Source organism: Schistocerca gregaria, chromosome 3 (assembly GCF_023897955.1).
Source record: "Schistocerca gregaria isolate iqSchGreg1 chromosome 3, iqSchGreg1.2, whole genome shotgun sequence".
NCBI classification, from domain to species: Eukaryota; Metazoa; Arthropoda; class Insecta; order Orthoptera; family Acrididae; genus Schistocerca; species Schistocerca gregaria.
This window is the reverse complement of record NC_064922.1, coordinates 767,378,441-767,403,542: the sequence shown is the minus strand read 5'-3', so window position 1 is coordinate 767,403,542 and position 25,102 is coordinate 767,378,441. Positions and strand designations below refer to the sequence as shown.

At 43.3% G+C, this 25,102-nt stretch overlaps 1 protein-coding gene across 2 annotated transcripts in view; it reads right to left on the bottom strand.

Moving 5' to 3' along the window:
- LOC126354015 (ATP-dependent translocase ABCB1-like) overlaps nucleotides 1–24,551 on the bottom strand; it is a 243,714-nt gene extending 219,163 nt beyond the window's left edge. Inside the window, exon 1 of one of the 2 annotated variants that reach the window (XM_050003336.1) lies at nucleotides 24,449–24,551. The gene's annotated coding sequence lies outside the window, so the exon portion shown is untranslated. Of the gene's footprint in view, nucleotides 1–13,491; nucleotides 13,571–24,448 lie in introns of those variants that run through there. The other variant, XM_050003337.1, reaches the window with a different exon arrangement.
- Between the last annotated feature and the right edge of the window lie 551 nt (nucleotides 24,552–25,102).

The window sequence follows — 25,102 nt, the reverse complement described above, 5'->3', positions numbered from 1 at the left end:
AGGAAGGTTGTCGTTCTTCATATCCGAAAATCCTGAAGACCTTGACAAGATACCCCCTGTCTGTCCCCTACCCTCTCAACAAATTCAACAGATTTCATATCCATCATTGTGTCCTGAAGGCCATGAGTTCGAATCCCAAGGGAGGCGGTGGGACAAGATTCGTAATATTTCATAATTGTCAACTGAATTTTTCCCTTTTGTTAAGATGATGTGGAGAGTCCTCAAATCAGAGTGAAGGTTCTGAGTTCGACGCCCACAAAGGGGAGTCTTATTTTATTTTTCTTTCATCTCACAAACCTAGTATATTTGTGGATTTTTATATTGATAGTTAATAATAGCAATAGCACACCCCTCACTATTTTAGTCATCATACTCTCTCTCTCTCTCTCTCTCTCTCTCTCTCTCTCTTTTGCACACACTCACTCACTGACTCACACACACACACACACACACACACACAAACACACACACACACACACCGCTCCAACGTTTGTGTTACCAATGACTTAACTCTGTTTGATGATAAACAGCAACAAAATATGAAAGAATTACCAACTGCCGCTACAACGTGCCATGACCCCCTGTCTATAGAGGGTTATTTATTTTTAGTTAATTATAACGAAAGGCCTGATATAATTAGACGATATCTGTAGAGTCAGCAATATATATTCTGCTTCTCCTACATTAAGCTGAAACGTTTATCATTATTTGCAGGTATGTGTGTATCTGAATGAATGTTGTGAAGTATCAGCAACACTGAAAGAAAAAGAAAAGAAAAGAACCACGAGAACTTCCAAACGTTTTATCTTCCCAAAACTCATCAAAAGCTTTGTATTTGCAATTTTTATTTCATTTTACTGCCTGCCTAAAGCACTCAACTTTTTGTATTCCATATCCTTATATCCACTCCTCTGTTTGCTAACAATTTTGTGTGATACGAAAGCTCATACGTTTCCGCCTCCATCCAACGGCGGAGTGACACGTGTGCTCCTTCTTCTAGAATTCATTGGTGTAGCCTTGAACAGCTTGCGAGCCTCGACCCACCAATCAAAACAATTTAAATAACACTCTGTTCCGTAGGAAGCCGTAACGGCAATAGGCGGGTGACCTGAAACCAAGCAACGCACTGCATCATACATTACCAAGATGGAATAACAATCGTCGGCGAACAGTCAAAATTTGCCAATAGCTGTCTCTGCTAAATTGTGTATGCACGTTGTAAACATTAGTTTTGAATACATTGTTTGTTTCGGTAAAATGTTTCTGAATTGTAGTATGTGTTGAGGGAAAGAAATTTTTCCCGGAATATTACGTAGTAGTCAGATGTACTTGTTTGGTATGCCGATATGTGGTACCTTAAGACATACACACATCAGTGTGTTGAATGTTTTTTCTGTGTATCGAACAGTCTTCCCTCAGACATGTCGTAAACTTTACGGAATGACGTATGCACAGTTGTAATTGTACGACTAATGAGAACACTGCAAGTGCCATCACTGAATTTCCCAGAAACTACGCTCAGTGGGAGTGTGGTCAAAGTAAGCGGACACGTGTATCGGCTTACAGAAGATAGTCGATCGTATCCGCAAAAACAGCGGTCAAAGCTTTCGAGGTATTTTCAGGTACTTTGCTTTCGTTTTACAGCGCAATAATCTCAGTTGGAATGTTGGCACAGTGGCGAGGCTCGCGGTTTCTTAATTTTGCGCCCCGTGTTCGAACCTGATTATTACTTTTACCTTTGTTATTCATTTACGTATCCATATCTATACTACACGGATCTTTTGCAGTGTATACTGATGTAAAGTTGCCCTTACTCATCCCTAATTGTATGTCAGATGAATGAATTTAAGATAGGTTTAAAAAATACATTTGAAATTGTTTTCGATGTAATTCCTGTAGTGTAGTTTGATTAATAATCAACTGCAAGCGCCAGTATTCGGAAAAGTGATCCGTTATGCATGATTTGCCGCGAAATTATTGCAAATGCGCGAATTCTTCGCCAGTGTTAATGACGTTACTCTCCCGAGTGAGAGTCATACGAAGAAATATCACTGTGGTAACCCTTCCTTACTCTGATATTCGGAATATCTGCACTCCGAATCTTTCTACAATCATTATCATCCAAGGGATATACCCATTCTTCCTGAAGAATATACATACTAATAAAATATAAGAATTAATATGAAAATTGACGTAAGATTGAAATACCAGAATGTGAGATTTTAAAAAGATGTTAACCCCCCAACATACAACACAATAATAAAATACGTGTGACGCTTTTTATTAAATCCAATTGTAATTTTACAATTAACAGAACGTCGCCGTATTCCCTACTTTTATAAGAAAAATTCGTGTAACAACCCTCTAAGGACATGGGTGGATAAATGAAAACAATAAAACTAAAATAAAATGAACGAAAAAATTATCATGTTTCGAAAATAGGGTGCAAAACTGGAAAAGCTGTGACGCTCACCAATGAGCCACCGTTGCAGGTGACGACATCGCTCGATAAGATGCTCATACAGTACCTCGACGATTCCTCGAAAATTTTGACCGTCGTTTTTTAGAAACAGTCGAGTATCTTTGGATAAGCCGAGACACGATTTCGCTTATTTTGACTCCTCTTTAAGTGCTTGAAGCTCCTGGAAAATCGGGCGCTGGCACTTGCCGTGTTCTCCTCGTAAATGGACTACATCTGTAAGTGCAGACTACCTGTTTTGCGTTCACACTTCAACACTTAACCTGCCGCCCAGCGGAAAATAAGCATTAAGGGCTTGCTATTGCCACATACACTTGGAGGTACTAACCAACCCTCTAACCATCATAGAACTTGTAATAGCTACAGTTATTTGTCTGCAGATGATGTAAACACTGAAGTGATATTATTCAGTGTACTGCACTTATTCAAATTACACCCCATATTATCAAATTCAGTCTACCACGACACCACAGTCAGAAATAATTTACAGCTGTAATACAGAACATGGGTGATAAAAATATGAACGGTAAAGGAAGTGAGCGAATTCCGTTCGCCGGCCTGTGTGGCCGAGCGGTTCTAGGCGCTACAGTCTGGAACCGTGCGACCGCTACGATCGCAGGTTCGAATCCTGCCTCGGGCATGGATATGTGTGATGTCCTTAGGTTAGTTAGGTTTAAGTAGTTCTAAGTTCTAGGGGACTGATGACCTCAGATAGTCCCATAGTGCTCAGAGCCATTTGAACCACTTTTCGAATGCGGTTCTTCTTTCAAAACTAACCTGACAGAATTATGAGGAGATCTGCAAACTGTAGAACGCCTCGGGAAAGCAACCCATACTAATGTTTGAACACAGGAGTTATATCGCGAAATCTTGTTCATCATACTGAGGTTAAAAATATTTTTTAAAGATACGAGCTCTGTGTAATCGTGCACTATCGTCTTATGGATTGAAGTCACTACCCGTTGTTTGGAGAGAAACAGAAAGGAGTCTTTTTTAAGAACTGAAATACACTGCCTGACAAAAAAAAAAAAAAGCCAAGTACCCAGAAGATATGGTCGCATGTCAAGATAACCTCGTATACGTATACGCCATTGTCTGGTATATAAATGATTACAATTGTTCGTATTTGCTGTTGTTACCTGGGCTGGAAGGGTATGAAAGGGATGTGAACAGCCTCAGATGTTGTGTGGTCAAAGCGCACAGAGGTGCAGCGTAGTTGTGTGCGACAGTGTTATCACCACCTGACAAAGTTTGAAATGAGGTTCACTGTGGGTCTCCATTTGGCCATAGGGTCGTATGATGCATTATCAAGATTTGCAGGACATTCATATATGATAGTGGCCCGATGTTCGGCTGCTTTCTGACGACCACAAGGGAGGGTCGAAGTATTGTGTACCAACAAATCGTAATATTTTTACATCTGCACCATTTTACTTTTGTTCAACGGGCATGTAACTAGAGTTCACAGATTTTTACGACACAATTTGTGAATTATTGTCCCACCTGATGATGACGGTTAACGTACTAAAACTGCCAGTGAGAACTGTATATTTCCATTGCATGATATTCTGCAGCTACAAATTTTGTTCAGCCATAATATAAAAACTACAACACAATCAAATATTAATATTATACTTGATGATGCAGCAGCCCTACCGACTCGTTTTGAGCAACCTGCACTGTGTCTGTATTAGGAACGGTATCCACACAGGCGACAGCCACGTAATCGATATTAGTTCCCTCTCAAAGCTTTGGGGGACTGTTAGCAAACAGACGATTGGCCAGGAGCTACACAGTATTTATGGATCAAGATATACTTTATTTCTGCGATACTTATCAAAGGGTCTCCAATCTTTCTTTGTGTAATTAGCGGAGTAGTCATACAAGTTTTGGAATAAACTTACATTCTGTTCATAGTACTTCATCTTTCTCAAACGTTGCTTTATAAAATGTGTTTCGCCATCGGAAACGACAAAATTAACAGAATGTATCAAAATGGGAAGCACTGAAGTAACAATTTTCCGATATAAAGAAAGTGTAAGTTTGTCCCGTTTATAGTACTTAAGCTTTCATAGAGACATCCAAAACCTTTATGAGTGAACCGCTAAATGCACAGAGAAAGACACTGATAAGTATGACAGAAATAAGGTATATCCTGGTCCAAAAACACCGCTTTACTCATGACCAATTCTCATTTGTATTTATACATTAGGATTCCGTTTGCTAACAGTAGGCCGAGCCTGTGAGAGGGAACTAATATCGATTACGTGGCTGTCCCCTGTCTAGATACCGTTCCTGATACAGACGTAGCGCGGATTACATGAGACGAATAGGTAGGGGCAGTTGAATCACCGTATATAAATTGTACCGATAATAATTTAATTATATCTAGGTTCCGCTTGAAAATGAGCCATGATCGAAACCGCTACCAATAAATAATAACACAAAAATGCAGCTCTGGTTGACCATCATCACAACGCATTTCAATTAATGTGAATGTATATATTAATTATTGGCTATCTTGGCATAATAAATTATTGAATGAACCCAGAAGCTATATTTCTTCAAATGTTTAATCTTACTTTTACTCGGGATGAAAAGGGTTTTTGTGCCCCTGGATAAAGACGTGCCGCAACACGCAGAGGTACTGCACCTTAGGAAGCTGCCTCTGTCAAATTTTCAATCCTTGATATCGGGTTACGACAACTGCCTCTTTCCCAGGACACCAATGTTTTTCACGGATTCGTAAATTTATTTTATACTGGCGTCCAAAATTAAAGCAACAGACCGTTATTTGCCCATTTCGTGTCTAATTCACTATATAATCATACAAACTGTCACTGGATGACTGTACCATCGTACAGTCCGGTCAACGGACAACCACGTCAGTGATGACATAAGGGCACTATCAAACGGGGCAGTGTCACCCGGGTTGTCCCACATCCACAGCCGCTGTGTACACAGTCACAGACGGTGCGGTAGGACACAGAGAAGTCGCCTACCAGATTCTCTGCGGTGGAGGACCATCTGTTGCTTCTAGAATGTGCTGACATTTTATAGAGACTGAAACTGTATCCCTAAGGCCAGGATAGCGTCGTTCACGTGTGACATCAGAAAGAGAGGACCGTTATTTAGCTGTAGTGGCATGACGGTACCGCCTCAGTACTGCAAGGCAGCTGGCATCTGCCCTCGCAGCATCCACTGGACGTGTTGTATCAAAGCAAACACTGTACTGACGGTTTCGACACAGTGGCCTTTATTGTCGGAGACCTGCCGTATGTGCACCTATGACGCATCTTCACAGAACGGAATGTGTAGAGTGGAGTCCCCGACATGCCACACGGACGATAGAACAGCGGGCCAATGTTCTTTACACTGATGAGTCCCGATTTGGTCTGGAAAGTGATTCTCGACGGATTCGCATCTCGAGGAACCCTGGAACACGTTTTCGGGACCAAAACATTTTGGAAAGAGACCTATATCGAGGAGGATCCTTAACGATGTGGGCAGGGATTGTGTTGACCACTCGAACTCTTTCTCATGAAATTGTTTAGGTGAATCGGCATAGGTAAACTCCTGTCAGGTATCGCGATGAGATCTTGGGACACCATGTTGTTGCGAGGCGATGTGGGCCCAGTCTTCGTACTGATGGACGATAATGCTCGATCTCATAGAGCAAGGGTAGTTGATGTTTTCTTGGAAGACATTGCACGCATGACGTGGCCTCCTCGTTCTCACGATTTGAATCCCACATAAGCTATGTGGGATGCAGTAGGGAGATGGGTTGCATCACGTCAGTATCCACCAACTATTCACCAAGCCTTGAGAGCAGCTTGCATGAAGAATGGTCGTTATTGTTGCTCATGTCTGCACCAATGACTCCTGCCGTCTGGTTTCAGAGGTCATCCTCAGTTCGTACATGCGGTTGGCGGAATTGGTAAAGGCGGAAAGCCTCGCTCGCGGGGTGGAATCAGAGCTAACTATTTGTAGTATCGTTCCCAGAACCGATCCCGGTCCTCTGGTTTGGAGCCGATTAGAAGGCTTAAACCAGAGGTTCAGTCGATTCTGCTGAGATCTGGGGTGCAAATTTGTCGACCTCCGCTATCGGGTGGAAAAATGTGGGCCCCCTGAATAGGTCAGGCGTGCACTACACGCCGGAAGCGGCTACAAGGGTAGCGGAGTACGTGTGGAGTGCACATGTGGTTTTTTTTTTTTTTTGTTAGTGAATTCCCTCCCTAGGCCCGACAAGACGCCTCGTGCGACGCGGCAAGGAAGGAGTAGGCAAAATGCAACAGGGAATAACAATATCAATGTGCTAATAGTAAACTGCAGGAGCGTCTATAGAATGGTCCCAGAACTGCTCTCATTAATAAACGGTCACAATGCCCATATAGTACTAGGGACAGAAAGTTGGCTGAAACCAGACGTAAACAGTAATGAAGTCCTAAACTCAGATTGGAATGTTACCGCAGAGACAGGCTTGACAGTGAAGGGGAGAGAAGTGTAATAATATCGAGGGAAATTGACGGAGATCCGAAATGTGAAATAATTTGGGTGAAGGTCACGGTTAAAACAGGCTCAGGCATGGTAATTTGATGTCTCTATAGGCCCCCTGGCTCAGCAGCTGTTGTGGCTGAGCACCTGAAGAAGAATTTGGATAATATTTCGAGTAGATTTCCCCACCATATTATAGTTCTGGGTGAAGATTTTAATTTGCCGGATATAGACCGGGAGACTCGAACGTTCATAACGGGTGGCAGGGACAAAGAATCCAGTAAAATTTTTTAAGTGCTTTACCTGAAAACTACCTGGAGCAGTTAGACAGAGAACCGACTCGTGGCGATAATATATTAGGCCTTCTGGTGACAAACAGACCCGAACTATTTGAAACAGTTGACGCAGAACAGGGAATCACTGATCATAAAGCGGACACTGCATCGATGATTTCAGCCATAAATAGAAATATTAAAAAAAGGTAGGAAGATTTTTCTGTTTAGCAAAAGTGATAAAAAGCAGATTACAGAGTACCTGACGGCTCAACACGAAAGTTTTGTGTCAAGTACAGATAGTGTTGAGGATCAGTGGACGAAGTTCAAAACCATCGTACAATATGCGTTAGATGAGTATGTGCCAAGCAAGATCATAAGAGATGGAAAAGAGCCACCGTGGTACAACAACCGAGTTAGAAAACTGCTGCGGAAGCAAAGGGAACTTCACAGCAAACATAAACATAGCCAAAGCCTTGCAGACAAATAAAAATTACGCGAAGCGAAATGTAGTGTGAAGAGGGCTATGCGAGAGGCGTTCAATGAATTCGAAAGTAAAGTTCTATGTACTGACTTGGCAGAAAATCCTAAGAAATTTTTGTCTTATGTCAGAGCGGTAGGTGGATCAAAACAAAATGTCCAGACACTCTGTGACCAAAATGGTACTGAAACAGAGGATGACAGACTAAAGGCCGAAATACTAAATGTCTTTTCCCAAAGCTGTTTCACAGAGGAAGACTGCACTGTAGTTCCTTCTATAGATTGTCGCACAGATGACAAATGGCAGATATCGAAATAGATGACAGAGGGACATAGAAACAATTAAAACCTCTCAAAAGAGGAAAGGTCGCTGGACCTGATGGGATACGGATTCGATTTTACACAGAGTACGCGAAGGAACTTGCCTCCCTTCTTGCAGCGGTGTACTGTAGGTCTCTAGAAGAGCGTAGCGTTCCAGAGGATTGCAAAAGGGCACAGGTCATCCCCGTTTTCAAGAAGGGACGTCGAATAGATTTGCAGAACTATAGACCTATATCTCTAACGTCGATCAGTTGTAGAATTTTGGAACACGTATTATGTTCGAGTATAATTACTTTCCTGGAGACTAGAAATCTACTCTGTAGGAATCAGCAAGGGTTTCGAAAAAGACGGTACTGTGAAACCCAGCTCGCGCTATTCGTCCACGATACTCAGAGGGCCATAGACACGAATTCATAGGTAGATGCCGTGTTTCTTGACTTCCGCAAGGCGTTCGACACATTTCCCCATATGGACTATCAGACCAATTGTGTGCCTGGATTGAAGAGCTCCTAGATAACAGAACGCAGCATGTCATTCTCAATGGAGAGAAGTCTTCCGAAGTAAGAGTGATTTCAGGTGTGCCGCAGGGGAGTGTCGCAGGAGCGTTGTTATTCACAATATGACATCGGAAGTTCACTGAGGCTTTTTGCAGAAGATGCTGTGGTATATCGAGAGGTTGTAACAATGTAAAATTGTACTGAAATGCAGGAGGATATGCAGCGAATTGACGCATGATGCAGGGAATGGCAATTGAATCTCAATGTAGACAAGTGTAATGTGCTGCGAATACATAGAAAGATAGATCTCTTATCATTTAGCTACAAAATAGCAGGCCAGCAACTGGAAGCAGTTAATTCCACAAATTATCTGGGAGTACGCATTAGGAGTGATTTAAAATTGAATGATCATATAAAGTTGATCGTTGGCAAAGCAGATGTCAGACTGAGATTCATTGGAAGAATCCTAAGGAAATGCAATCCGAAAACAAAGGAAGTAGGTTGCAGTGCGCTTGTTCGTCCACTGCTTGAATACTGCTGAGCAGTGTGGGATCCGTACCAGATAGGGCTGATAGAAGAGATAGAGAAAATCCAACGGAGAGCAGCGCGCTTCGTTACAGGATCATTAAGTAATCGCGATAGATAAACTCCAGTGGAAGACTCTACAGGAGAGACGGTCAGTAGCTGGGTACGGGCTTTTGTTGAAGTTTCGAGAATATATCTTCACCGAAGAGTCAAGCAGTATATTGCTCGCTCCTACGTATATCTCGCGAAGAGACCTCGAGGATAAAATCAGAGAGATTAGAGCCGACACAGAAGCATACCGACAATCCTTCTTTCCACGAACAATACGAGACTGGAATAGAAGGGAGAACCGATAGAGGTACGCAAGGTACCCTCCGCCACACACCGTCAGATGGCTTGCGGAGTATGGATGTAGATGTAGATGTAGATTGCCTCAACGTGAGAATGATGACATCATTCTCAACATGCCCCTCCTTCTAATGTGATTAAATTACATCTGCTACTTCTTCATGAAGCAAAGTTGCACAAGTCCGAAAACACATCTGTTGATCGGCAGCTTAGTGTCCCGTGTTTTGGCCCAGTGGAAAGTTTCTTTCTTGCGAAGAGTGCGTGCGATACAGACGTGGCTCGTAACCTTGCACACACACAAAAATGCACAACTTCTATACACGGTACTCGATTATATTGCCCTCTTTGCAATTGAAGCAAGGGCAAATCTAAGTGCGTTGGGCTCGCGGTCCAGCACCATCCGCCATCTGTCACTCTATTGAATGTGGCGTAGTTATCTGTATCTGTAGAAATGAATGTGTTGTTTTTGGGGATGGAAAAACCATGGCATCCATACTTGTGGGAAAGGGAGGAGGGACTGGTACATATAAGCATAAGTTCTGAACGTCTGGGGCATTTTCAACAACAATTATCACACTGAAGTATTAATATTTGCAACAAAAAAAATTACCATAGGACTAAGACACCCACAGCACCTCTTTGCACAGGGGTTGGATGGGTGAGAGAAAAAAGTGAAATATAAACGTAGTTCTGGAAGGCGTGGACAAATCTTAGACAGAATTACAGAGTAATACACCTATAGTTTACTATAGGGGATGTCGCATTTATCTTTACTTGGTGATCAGTCTGGCGTGACAGCTGAAGATAGCAGAACGAAAGCCGAAGTTTTAAATTTCGCGTTCAAGTGACTGTTCATGCAGGAGAATCGTACAACCATACTATCGTTTCACCATCGAACAGACTCCCTTGTTGACGACACATATAAGCATCCCTAGAGTAGAGAAGCACCTGAGGGAGAGGGAGACAGATAAATCACCAGATCCAGGTAGAATCCCAATTCGGTTTTCCAAAGAGTATTCCACGCCACTGGTCCCTTGTATTGTACTGTATTGTATTGAACTGGGGACCTAGAAACGACGAAGAGGCTTCGTCCCTGCCTTAGCCCTCAGTGCTTCACAATCCCACAACACGCTACAGCAGTCCACTCACCCCCCCCCCCCCCCCTTTTCCGCCGCTCACCACCGAATTCAGGGTTCTTGTGCAGTTCGGCCCCCAGTAGACGCCCCCCCCCCCCCCCCCTCGCGGGAATGTCTTACACCAGATGAGTGTAACCCCAAATGTTTGCGTGGTAGAGTAACTATGGTGTACGTGCAGTGTTTGCGCAGCAATCGTCGACCTAGTGTAACTGAGGCGAAATAAGGGGAACAAGCCCGCATTCGCCGAGGCAGATGGAAAACCGCCTAAAAAACCGTCCACAGACTGGCCGGCACACTGAACTTCGACACTAAACCGCCGGGCGGATTCTTGCCGTGGACCGGCACGCCTTCCTGCTCAGGAAGCAGTGTGTTAGACCGCGTGGCTAGCCACGCGGGCGCTGGTCCCTTACTTAGCTTGCATTTATCGCGGATCTCTCACCCAGCGGACTGGAAAAATCGCAGCTGACTCCTGTGTATAAGAAGGGCGAAAGAACGGACCCACAAAATTACAGACCAACATCCCTAACATCGGTCAGCTGCAGAATCCTTGAACATATTCTCATTTCGAATATCATAATTTTTCTTGAGACCGGGAAGCTTTTATCCAAGAATGAACATGGTTTTAGATAGCATCGTTCGTGCGAAACTCAGTTGCCTTTTTCTCACATGATACACTGCGAACTATGGATGAAGGGCAACAGGCAGATTTCGTAATAATAGATTTTCGCAAAGCGTTTTAAACGATGCCCCCTGCAGGCTCTTAAAGAAGGTACGAGCATATGGAAGAGCTTCATAGATATGTTAGTGGCTTGAAGATTTCTTAAGTTACAGAACCCAGTATGTTGTCCTCAATGCGAATGTTCATTACAGACATAGGTAGGAATGATCATCAAAATAAAATAAGAGAAATCAGAGCTCGAACAGAAGGTTTAGGTGTTCGTTTTTCCCGCTCGCTGTTCGGGAGTGGACTAGTAGAGAGATAGTATGATTGTGGTTCGATGAACCCTCTGCCAAACACTTAAATGTGAATTGCAGAGTAGTCATGTAGATGTAGATGTAGATGTAGACAAGGATACCGTCAGGAGTGCCCAGGGAAGTGTGATACTAGCGATAATATTCTGTTTATACAAAAATGATTTGGCGGACAGGCGGGCAGCAATCTGCGGTTGTTTGCAGATGATGCTGTGGTGTACAGTAAGGTGTCGAAGTTGAGTGATTGTAGGAGGATACAAGATGACATAGACAAAATTTCTAGTTGGTGTGATGAAGGGCAGCTAGCTTCAAATGTAGAAGAATGTAAGTTAATGCGGATGAGTAGGAAAAACAAACCCGTAATGTTCGGATACAGCATTAGCAGTGCCTTACTTGACACAGTCAGGTCGTATGAATATCTGAACGTAACGTTGATATGAAATGGAACGAGCATGTGAGGATTGTGGTAGGAAAGGCGAATGATCGACTTCGGTTTATTGGCAGAATTCTAGTAAAGTGTGGTTCGTCTGTAAAGGATGCCGCATATAGGGTGCTACTTGTGCTCGAGTGTTTGGGATCCGTAGCAGGTCGGATTAAGAGAAGACGGACTGGCAGATAGTTACTGGTAGGTTCTAACAACACGCCAGTGTTACGGAGATGCCTTGGGAACTCAGATGGGAATCCCTGGAGGGAAGTCGACGTTTTTTTCGAGGAACACTACTGAGAAAAATTTAGAGAACTGGCATTTGAAGTTTACCGCAGAACGACTCTGTTGCCTCCAGCGTACATTGTGGATAAGGACCACGAAGATCAGGAGAAATTAAGGCTCATGCGGAGGTGTTAGACACTCGTTCCTCCTTCACTCTGCGAGGGGAACAGGAAAGGAAGCTCCTTGTAGTGCTACACGTACCCTCCGTCAAGCGCCGTAAAGTGAATTGAGAAATGGGGAAGTAAATGTAGATACCTTGATCACCTCAAATAACTTTTTGTCCAAATTCAGTAAGAAGTATATCAAACAAATGATGCTTAGCAACCACAGAGACATTAATCAGCACGGTTGCCTTTCTAATGAACACTGGTACTTCTTTTTTAAATAGCATCCTATATTTTTTATTCTATAATTCGCCTTCTTTTCTCAAAACCTGTTCAAAGACATAATATCGCAGTGTACTATTCATGTAAATACAATGTCACGAAGAACCTAACTGTACTAGGGCACGGTGCAGGTACCCTGAGTAATTTCCTTGTGGGAAGGCGAACCGGTCCCCGGCATGAATCCGCCCGCCGGACTTTGTCGAGATCCGGTGTGCCGACCAGTCTGTGGATGGTTTTTAAGGCGGTCTGCCTCGGCGAATGCAGGCTGGATCCCCTTATTCCGCCTCAGTTACACTATGTCGGCGATTGCTGCGCAAACACTTTCTCCATGTACGCGTACACCATAATTAGTCTACCACGCAAACATTGGCGTTCCACTCGTCTGGTGTGAGACGTTCCCGGGCTGTTCCACTTGGTCCCGAACTGCACAATAACCCTGGGTTCGGCGAGAGGCAGCCGTGGGGTGCGTGGACTGTTATAGCCTGTTGTGGGGTTGTTAACCACTGAGGGCTGCGGTGGGGACGAAGCCTCTCCGTCGTTTCTAGGTCCCCAGTTCCTTACAGTACAATAAAATACAATACCCTGAGTAACCTAACTCGTCCACCTTCCTGGAGTTGACAGTAAACAAACCGAAACACAAGGAAGATGCACACTGATCATTCTTTGTACTGCCTGTGGTATCCCACGCGCATGCACTGTGTGCTAGTGTAGGCGAGTCAAAGCCAATTTTGTGTTACGTTTCTAATAACGAAATGTTTGCATGTAGGATATTACGTGAAACGTTATTGCATGTCTTGAAGTGAAGTAGTGGATGACCGAATAAAATGGTATACTACGTTCGATCATGTCTCGTAAGGCCCAACTGTACCTACCGACAGCCGCGTCATCCTCTGCCTGTAGGTGTCGCTGGTTTTGGATATGGAGTCGCACGTGGTCAGCACATCATTCTTCTGGACGTTGTCAGTTTTTGTGATCAGAGCCGCTAATTCTCAGTCAAGTAGCTCCTCAATTGGAGTCACAAGGACTGAGTGCATCCCGCTTGCCAGCAGCGCTCGGCGCAACCGGACTGTGACCCAATCAAATGCTAGCCAAGGCCAACAGCGCTAAACTTCGTTGATCTAGCGAGATCCAGTGCTACCGCTGCGGTAAGGCCGCTGAGAATAGAAAAGTATACGGCGCTGTTTAAAAATGATGTACTGCTGTTCATATCTTCGTACCTAAAAAATTTGCAAGACCAGTAGTCATGCTAGTCTATGTCCCAAAGGTAGCTAAACAGCGTTTGCTTGATACATTTTTTTAATTTTTGCATCTAGACAAAAATTTATTTGTGTTGGTGAGTACAAATGGTGGCCAACAGCTCTGCTGCAGTGATAGAGACCGCGCAAGATATGTTGGCAGATGCGCAGTGACCAATTTTCGTCCAAAACCCTGGGCAAATTCATTCGTTTGTTTGGAAGGGGAGGCCAACAAGTGTTTATCATTTTTTGTTTGCTTGTAGATTTATATGTCATGTTCCTTATGATGTGCCTATTATTTCGTTAATTGTCACAGTTTTTGTGATATTTACGAGGAAACAAGGACATTGCACTAAAATAAAAAAAATTGCAATGGTAAATAGGGGTAGCTGTGATTATGCGTTCGATGCATGTTACTTAAGATGTTGCTGTGTATGAAATTTAGCTAACATATTGAATTTTTCTTAGACGTGGGTGGAGGTCCCCATGTGTCACCAATCTCAAGAAAATTTGTCTGACGCATCATACTCATTTGCCATCTCGCCACGCCAGAGATAAAGCCAGAGCTAAATATTCACTACATCTGTCATATTTAGTAAACGGTTTGAAATATCGATATGTGATTTTGGCAGCTGATAGCTTGCAAAGAGGAGAGTATTTTCCTATATGGTTATTATGCAGAACTTCATTATCTATCTATTCTAATAACAACAGACTTTTTGAAGAACGTAATTCTTAAGCGCCATCGTTAGCTGATGAAACGAGAAAGGCTATGGGTTTCGAAATGACATAAGTGAACGCGTTACACGGTTATTCTGCGCTAAAGCTGCACCTTTTCATGAGATACTGACCTTACGTTTCCTCTTTCCTTACTTAATAAACAATTGTTTCAGAATTCTCCCGCAAATGTGACTCCACTATATTTTAGTGAGGCGAGAATGTGTAAACTCCGCTGTGTCTTGGCAAAGGAATCAAATTTTAACACGACAATAAGAGAAATGCCACTCATGACAATTCTCTGGAAGTTACAAATGGTTAACCAGTCAGACGAAAGTAAATCTCTGCATTTTCGGAGGAATTCTTTTTAGATACTAACCAAACCAGATGTGACAGATATTTTTGAATGGTCACCTTGCAAGTGTGGATATGGAGGGCCCCACTTAATATTTACAAAAAAAGTGAGTATAGGCTTCGGTTTAGGACGGCACTTCCCCTCCAGCAATAGGCATTTCCCCTCCAGTGCTGACACTTCCCCCTGGAGCACCTGCCCACAGCCTACACCACTAATACTCTCCCCACACACAACCTGCTAACTGCAAATCTATCGGTCAAAATATTCTGTTCGCGCTCTAACACCAGCTCTCGTAAGATCACTTAAGCTCTATTGGGCTTGGCTAGGAATTGGATAAGTTACCATTCGGGCGTGCCGAGTGCGTTGGCAAGCGGGGTGCACTCATCTCTTGTGAGGCCTATTAAAAGAGCTGCCTGACTGAGAAGTAGAAGCTTTGGGCAGAAAAACTGACAACGGCAGGGAGAGCAATATGTTGACAACAAGCCCTCCATTTCTGCATACAGTGAAGCCTATAGGATGAGGATGACATGGCAGTCAGTCGACCTCTCAAGGCCTGTTCTAATGCAAAGAGAGAAACAGAGAGAGAGAGAAAAAGAGAAGATAAATGGCATGCTCTATGTAAGGAATGATGATGTGTACAGCAGGCAAGTGGCAAGTAAAACTAATCGAAAAGAATTCCCCTCATCATCAGACCAACAGTTTTCAGAGTCTTTAGACTGTTTAGTGACACAAGTAATATGGAAGTTGATTTGGATTAGAAACGTTTCAATTCATCTGAGGAATCTCCAGTGGTCAGTATATTAGCTCGTACATTATTTCCATGCATTTTTCTATACACAAGCGTTCGAATTTTAGCCTGTGTTTACAAGGATGCATGGAAATAATGTAGGAACCAAAGTTCTAACAATTGAAGAGGCTTTAAAAGAAATGAGTAGCGTCTGGTTTGGATTAAACTTTATACAGTTGTAAAAGATGGGAACACCTCCCATATTACTTATAAAACTGCAACTCTAGAAGACTGCCACGAAAAACTACAATACAGCGTGATTAGTTACATTCCGTACCTCGAATGTGTGTAGGATCGGATAGGAGTAATGCAAAAACAATGAAAAACAACGAAACCAAAGTATTCGAACTTTCAGGGCTGATTGGTTACAGTCCAGTTGACAACGGACTCATAGAGCTATCTGTGGGGTTGGGGGTGGGTGTGGTAAGGGGTTCAAATGGTTCAAATGACTCTGAGAACTATTGGACTTAACACCTGTGGTCATCAGGCCCCTAGAAGTTAGAACTACTTAAACCTAACTAACCTAAGGACATCACACACATCCATGCTCGAGGCAAGATTCGAACCTGCGACAGTAGCGGTCACACGGTTCCAGACTGAAGCACCTAGAACCGCACGGCCACACCGGCCGGCTGTGGTAAGGGGTGTGTCATGTAAAACATGACTGTACAGTCCCTGAAACAATTCCAAATAGACTTCATACAAATATCACTTCCTATGTGGAAAAACACAAGGAAACATTGTCTGAAGGATGGGAAGATGTGGTCATAAAAATAATCGAAAATGTCCTATGTTGATTCTGTGTCTGCACTCCGCAGGGTTGACTATTACATTACAGACAGACTTCATCTTCTTCCCTCTCAGGTAATCAGGCTATGTACTAGATAGGGTGTTTCGGAAACCGTTTACAAAATAATTGTTTTCACCAAGATGAGTTGTAAGGAGTTCCTCAATGAAACTGTGTTTTCCCTTGCACAGCGACATTAATTACTGATATAACGGTATCAGCTCCCTGTTTTTCATAGGTCAATAATAATTTCTGCTGCTAGTGTCATACATGTGAATGAAGTGAATTAAATTGCAATTCAGTCTCTAAAATCGGGTTAGTAGTAGGACAATCTACAGTACCTCTTAATGGCTATCGGATGTCGACGTTTGTACTTTTATATCCAAAGAAGGATACACAACATATCAGAGAAAGGGAAAGGGAATGTAGTACCGCAGTTGTATTTCCTCTATTCCCTTTTTATATTAATGTTGTATTAGCCCAACGTTCTGTTACCAAAAACAACAGTCCTACTAGGATATGAAATTAGGAACTTATGGTTAAGATATAAATTAGAATGATGTTCAAAAAAGATAATTCCTAAATTATATATACAGTTATATCTTCGAAACTGCTTATGGGATTGATATGACAGAAACTCTATTGAGTTCACGTCATCTACAATATTACCAGCAGAATACTACGAGAAGAGTTGGTAACGTACACACAAAGAAAGTGGAAAGCTTTAGCATTTGTACACTGCAGGACATAAGAGGAAAAACTGAAGTCCTCAGATGGTCTCAGAAGAATTGCAAGCAGGAAGGGAGCTAATTTTTTAGGCCATAAATGAGTTAGTTTAGAGAAAAATATTAGATACGTATTAGAATTCGAGGACATACCTTCTTTATTTTTATCAAATTAATAGCTGGAAAAAGAATTAGAAGATTAAGTATTGAGATGTAGATTTGCATTATAAATGAAAAATTAAACTAGACCCTGTTAAAGCTTACCAACCAACAAACTAAGGAAGATTTGTTTCTGTTTGTAATGTATGTGCAAAAATTAATAACAGTTCTGTACAAAAATATGTTTTTTTATTCGTTACCATATCAAAAATCCTAAAATAGCCTCCTGTTTACAACTTGGTAGCGATCTTACCAATTATGTAAAGTGTCCTGATACGTGTCTTCTTCACTAAAGAATATGGTATTACCCGACTGGACGCTATGTTTTATGGCCACATTGAATGACCCTATAAAAACAACCAGTGTGTACCGTACACTCAATGCCAGATGTGTGTACTTGGACCAAACTATACAACTGTGTTCTTCAATGTGACCACTGGCGCCATACCTTTAGAAAAGCGTCTGTGTTCTAACAGGAAGTGTTGACTTAGATCTACATTTAGCGTGCCAGAAACAGTGTCACTTTCTGATAGTCTTAGCTAAGCATTCCACCTGATGTGCTGTGGCCAAAGGGGCAGCCCCACCGACGTCAACCTAGGTGCTCAGCCCTAGACCAAGCTCTCGGGGCTGTATTAGACAACAACCGCAGGTGGCGGAGAAATAAGTGGCAAATCAGGGTGTAATGTGGCTTTTTTGATGGCTTGGCACACCATGCAGCGATCACGTGAGGTACTGTGAACGTCTTAGTTGTCTTTAGACGCTGACAGAAAGGAAATAAGACATCCAAATAAATAAAACTTCACCCCAGACCTAGAATCAAACGCTACCCCACTTTCTTATCCTACCACACACAGTGGCAGTAGCACTGCAAATGCTTAAATAAAAATTGCATAATATATACAATAGTCAACTTACCGATTTTATAAAGTGCCCTGACATGCGTCTTCCTGACTAAAACACGTTACCAGACAGGAAGCTACAATTTAAAAAGCACAGTTGAATTAAAACGAGACTGATGGAAGAAAGTAACTTCTTATTTTTCCAAAAGTAATCACCATATCTGTGAGAGATGCTGGTCATTGGATTTATGAAAAAATGTTTGCGAGTGCTGATGGAAACATGATTGCACTCAAATGTGCATCTCTTCGTCCGAAGGAAACCAAAGCTACGAATGTATCTCTTCACGTCTCTGACATTCTGGAAATCGGATGGAGAGAGATGAGGACTCTAAGGAGTATGTTTAAGGGCTTCCCAGCGAAATTTGTGCATCTAATCGAAACAACAGGAACTCCAGATCTAGGAAGGTCATAACACTTTTTTCTTTGGCTGCAAGAGCCCATTGCTCATTGACTTTCTGGAACGTGATGCTAAAATTAACACACAGCAGTACGTTGGCACTACAAAAACTGAAGCGTGCTATCAAGTCCAAACGCCCAGGAATGTTTTGACAGTCAGCATCATTCTGTTGGTGGATAATGCTCGCCCACATGTTGGCAAAGCTGTTTTAACTACACAGCAGAAGTTTCGCTGTGAAGCCCTCATACATACTCCATATATTCCTATCTCTCTCCATGCAATTTCGATATCATCGGAGCCCAGAAGAAAGACATTTGTGGCTGTCGATGTGGTTTGGATGAAGAGAGACACGATGTGATCAAAAGTATCCGGCCATCACCACTGTTTTTCATACTAAGTGCATTGTGCTGCCACCTACTGCCAGGTACTCAATATCAGCGACCTCAGTAGTCATCAGGCATCGCGAGAGAGCAAAATGGGGCGCTCCGCGAAACTCACGGACTTCGAACGTGGTCAGGTGATAGGGTGTCACTTGTCATACATCTGTATGCGAGAATTCCACACTCCTAAATAACCCAAGGTCCACTGTTTCCGATGTGATAGTGAAGTGGAAAGTGAAGGGACACGTACAGCACAAAAACGTACAGGCCAGCCTCGTCTGTTGACTGACAGAGACCGCCGACCGTTGAAGAGGGTCGTAATGCGTAGTAGGCACACATCGATCCAGACCATCACACAGGAATTCCAAACTGGATCAGGATCCACTGCAAATACTATGACAGTTAGGCAGGAATGAGGAAACTTGTATCATGGTCGAGCGGGTGCTCATAAGTTACACTTCACGTCGGTAAATGCCAAACGAAGGCTCGCTTGGTGTAAATATCGTGAACTTTCGACCTTTGAACAGTGGAAAAAAAAACGTTGTGTGGAGTGACGAATCACGGTACACAATGTGGCGATCCGATGGCAGGGTGTGGGTATGGCGAATGCTCGGTGAAGGTCATCTACCAGCGTGTGAAGTGCTAACAGTAAAATTCGGAGGCGGTGGTGATATGGTGTGGTAGTGTTTTTCATGGAGGAGGCTTGCACCCCTTGTTGTTTTGCGTGTCACTATCACTGCACAGGCCTACATTGATGTTTTAAGCATCTTCTTGCATCCCACTGTTGAAGAGCAATTCGGGGATGGCGATGCATCTTTCAACACGATCGAGCATCTGCCTGTGGTGGCGTGGTTACACGACAATAACATTTCTGTAATGGACTGGCCTGCACAAATTCCTCACCTAAATCCCATAGAACAACTTTGGGATGTTTTGGAACGCCGACTTCGTGCCAGGACTCACCGACCGACATCGATACCTCTCATCAGTGCAGCACTCCGTGAAGAGTGGGCTACCATTCCCCAAGAAACCTCCCAGCACCTGATTGAACGTATGCCTGCGAGAGTGGAAGCTGTCAGCAAGACTAAAGTTGGGTCAATATCATATTGAATTCCAACTTTACCGATCGAGGGCGCCACGAACTTGTAAGTCATTTTCGGCCACGTGTCCGGAAACTTTTGAGCACATAGTTTATGCACATCTGGGTACAATCATAGTTCTACAGGCAATTGCAAACATTTTTCTATGAAAGCATCGACCATCTTAAATCTAGGTAAGTTTATTAACAGTTACAGTGATTATTTTCAAATAATACAGAGTTTACTCACTTTTTTGCATCTGTCTCATTTTCATGTGACTATACCTCATATAACTACAGTGTGTGGCCCGACAGAAACAGTGTTTAGAGTGCACCTCATGCTATTGTGGTCTATGTAATGAAAAGTTCAGAACAATGTTTAGCTATGTACTACATTTAATAACCATTCGTTTGCTAAAGTGGCAAAAACTTTATTTCTGTACACAAGAATATTGGGAGAGGAGGTGGTTACATACATCCAAGGAGATGTGTGTTCTGACAGCCTACAGTTTTAATTATTTATGTGTAAACTACACAAAAAATCGATTACGTAGACTATGACGCTATTTACGATTCGGTGGCCACCTTGCCAACTCTACGAAGTGCCCTAGCTAAAGAAGTTAGTATTACCAGACTGTAGTCTGTGGTTTATAGCCTCACGGTGCAGCTATGCGTTTTTCACACTAATAAATATTAACGGAGTTGAAGGAAGTGCTGGGAGACAGACTGATGTGAGAATGAAATAATGAGCTTACAGTCCCTAGCTGTATGACGGCACTGAGTTAGACTTTGTCTGTACTAGTGTATCTAGAAGATGTTAAAAGCTCCATATCAGCGTCATATGTCTGTTAGTGCCACAAACTTTTAGTGCTGCATCTGTGGCTTTCATGGAATGATAGTCACTGCATTGTTTGTATATCATATATGGTGTTAGTTAGAGATGTTCTGAGGTTTGCGGGGGATAACTCACGCAATCACTATGTGTCAGTGGCTGTGCACCATGTGACGTAACTTTTGTCCAGTTCTAAAACTGGATTATGATTAAGACCTTGCCTTAGTAACAGGCAAGAACTGTTTGTAAAAAGTGGCATGCATCATATCACTTGTTATCCTGATGCCAATGTGGCTAAGTGTGGCGTCTGCTGGTTCAGCTATTACACGCTCTGCTGGCTGATGGGCTGCACCAACTCACCCATGATAATGGCAGCCTCACTTCAACACATTGATGGACCTCGCCATCTGCTGACGCTGTCTCCTGTTGCTTAACTAAATAAAAAAAACATGTTCGTATCCTACTGAGTTCATTGCTAAAAAACTTGGCTCATCACGTAGGAGATAGTTGTCAGAGTGGCATTTGTTTAAATATATATTGCTGTCCTGTTCTATTCTACAACACACACACAGCAGTAATATTGCTTAAACATTAAAAAATCTCACAGTTAGGATAATGCACATGTGTATTTGAATGGCGATTTTGGAAAGTAGTTGGGTGGCAATGACAAGTAGTTGGAAATGACAAGTTGAAGGTACTGCATGCCCATTTCCTTACCTATTTGGGGAAGAAGCTGTTAACAGTCAGCATGGGGTGACAGGCATCTACCCACGTTCCAGACTGCATGATATGGCGTTAATCTACTGAAAGTCTTGCCATTTCTTACACTGGTGAAAGCAGCATTTAGTTACAGCTGGACAGCTCGGTCTGGGCGTCGTGGACGGGATTACCACCGGAGCACTGGTCAGCTGTGCATCCAGTCGTTTTAGGAGTGGCAGTGGACTCTGTTGATGCATGTGGCCTACACATTTTGCGCTATATTGCTTGAGTCTGGTGGCAGATTAACTCTGCTACTGTGGAGGCCTGACTGGCACTTTGGCCAGTGGCAGGGGTGGTGGTGAGGGGCAGCATGCAGACCACAGAGGTCCTTTACAGGACGGCATTTCCTTGGAGAAACATGCAGCTCCTGTCCTATGCCAGAAGTGATGGCAGTTGTTTAAACAGTAGGCACTTCTAAACTTAAAGGAAGTCGGTTTTTGGGTTCTAAACTTACGATGGGATATGCTGCAACAGTACAAGCCATTTTTTGCATTTTCCACAATTTTATGCTCTTCAGCACAAGGGATGTGAAGACCATGCAGGCTGTGCCCGGGTCCATCAAGTCCACCATCTTGGGTTGTATACTTAGCACAAGTGATCTAATAACCGTACAGGCTGTCAGTATCCACAAATTCCAACATCTTGGATTATAGTGGAATAGCGATAAGGGAAACACAACATGCAGGCTGTGCCCGTATCTCCATGCCCAGTATCTTGGATTGTCATCTTGAATTCTGATGTCACAGGGCTGAAGAAAACGCAGTATCCATCTTGGATTCTGATCGTAGCAACAGTCATCTGGCAACCACGCAGGCTTTGCCAGTATCAACAGGTCTGCCAACTTGGGTTGTGATATTGTAAAGCTTTGCCAGTATCCACCAGGCCTGCCATCCTGGATCGCTGTCTTGGATCGCCATCTTGGATTCTGACCTCATAGGGCTGTGCCAGTGTCCTCAGGTCAGCCATTGTGGATTCTACATTTAGCCAAGTGACCATATTGGGATGCATCCTTGAATTTTTGAATTTCCCACCATGTGACACTTTCAGCAATTGGGATTTTAGCAAAATGGATCTGTGATGACACAGGAGTTGGAATAAACCCTGTTGGCACAATTAGTCTATTTTGAGTCTCCTGCCAATTTTGTAATTTACCACCACTTTATACATAAGGAAGAAGGCCTACATCAGATGAGTGGGAGGGGGGGGGGGGGCGGGAGAAGCGGGAAGGGGAAATCTGGCATGTTGCATGATGTGATAATCTATTAGATGACTGCCAATTTGACAATGCACCCTGTACCAGAACCCACTTAGCTGCACTATTTACAATACAGTTCACATTTCACCCACTGCCCCTTTCCTAACAATCCATACAGATCCAGGTAACACCGAAGGCATAGTATTATAGTAACAGTGTGGCACAATGGCCTGGTGCAAATCTCCCAAATGAATTCCATTCCAGTGACTTGGGTGTTCCCACCGAGCGAGGTGGCGCAGTGGTTAGCACACTGGACTCGCATTCGGGAGGACGACGGTTCAATCCCGTCTGCAGCCATCCTGATTTAGGTTTTCCGTGATTTCCCTAAATCGTTTCAGGCAAATGCCGGGATGGTTCCTTTGAAAGGGCACGGCCGATTTCCCTCCCAATCCTTCCCTATCCCGAGCTGGCGCTACGTCTCTCATGACCTCGTTGTTGACGGGACGTTAAACACTAACCACCACCACCACTTGGGTGTTCCTAATCTACTGCAGTAATCTTTCCAAGGAAAGGGAACCTACAGTTTAGCACAGAATCCGAACCATATATCGTTTCTGACGAATCTTAACGTTATTGAGAGGTGAAGGCTAGATTACAGACTGACAGAAACATTCCATGGCTCGAAGAGGCCTCTGTCCTTTCCAGGCTCGCGCTTTACCACTAGGCCATCAGGTCAGATACCATAGGTACCTATAAACAGAACTGGACAAAAACACTCCTGCACAGGAAAACAAGCCAGACCTGACCATTTATCTGATACTCTCACAAGTAATATTCACAAGTACGTTTGATACAACGAGCTGGTACACATTAATTGGAAGCAGGGAATCCCATATCACTGAGACACACAGTTCCTGTATACACAAACGACACGGAATCATTTAGTTAAATGGAGTTCCTGATCAAGCACTTCGTATATACAATTCAAAAGCACGATCTTGTTCCAGTTGATTGAAGGGACATCATCTGCTTCCAAAATCAATGGCAAATGCAATCACAGGGTCGCTAATGCTGGGCTGCCATGGGGCAGTGGCCTCATATGTGTATTGATCATCTACATTTTTCGTATTACGTCACAGTCTTAATTCATGCTATGGGATATTGAAAACAGCTATCCAGAAGATAGATAAATTTTATTACACCTCTAATAGCTTAAAAAACACACCACTGTTCTCGTAGGAACCGTCATCAACTGATTAAGCTCCACAAAAAAGAATTCTGAAAGACATCACAGAACACAGGTATCCGCAGTATCAAGCACACGCTTCAAATGGTTCGACTACAAACTGCTAGAGGCAAGGAGAATATACAGGAGAAATTGTAGAACAAGTAAAGAAATAAAGAGAAAGGGGAGAGTGCAAGAAAGCAAAGGGAGATGAAGTTCGAGACGAGCAAGACGTAGAACAGGTTGTAACGACAGTTTTGGAGAAGAAATGACATGAGAAGCTTCTGATAGGTACGTACGATTAATGGGCGGTGTGACGTGTGCAGGCTGGGGCATACGCCGCGGCATGGTGTCGGCTCTGGATGCCTGCCAACGGTGGAGCACGGGAGGCGGTGGGCAGCGTCTTCCGCCGCTAAGCGAAGACAGAAACGGAGACTTGAGCGAAGCGCCGCACGTGACCAGAAATAGCAACAAGGACGCGCCGCTCGCGGGTTCGTAAAATCAGTGTTAAGTAACGGCCGCAGCGTCCACTCGCTCGGCCGATCCTGCACTCGACATCATGCATCTGCACCTTACAGAAGCCCATCTCGAAAAATTAATGCGGTTATAAACTTTTAAAGTTTACTAGTCGTGGCTATATGAAACTTAGAATGCATTGTTTCATTTGATACGTTAAGAGGGTAGACCAGTGCAGATATGCCGGCCGCGGTGGTGTCGCGGTTCCAGGCGCGCAGTACGGAGCGGTGCGACTGCTACGGCCGCAGGTTCGAATCCTGCCTCGGGCATGGATGTGTGTGATGTCCTTAGGTTGGTTAGGTTTAAGTAGTTCTAAGTTCTAGGGGACTGATGACCACAGCTGTTAAGTCCAATAGTGCTCAGAGCCATTTTGAACCAGTGCAGAAATGTTTTGAACCCGTTTTCTTTTTGACTTATAATGTTCCTCAGAGAGTCTT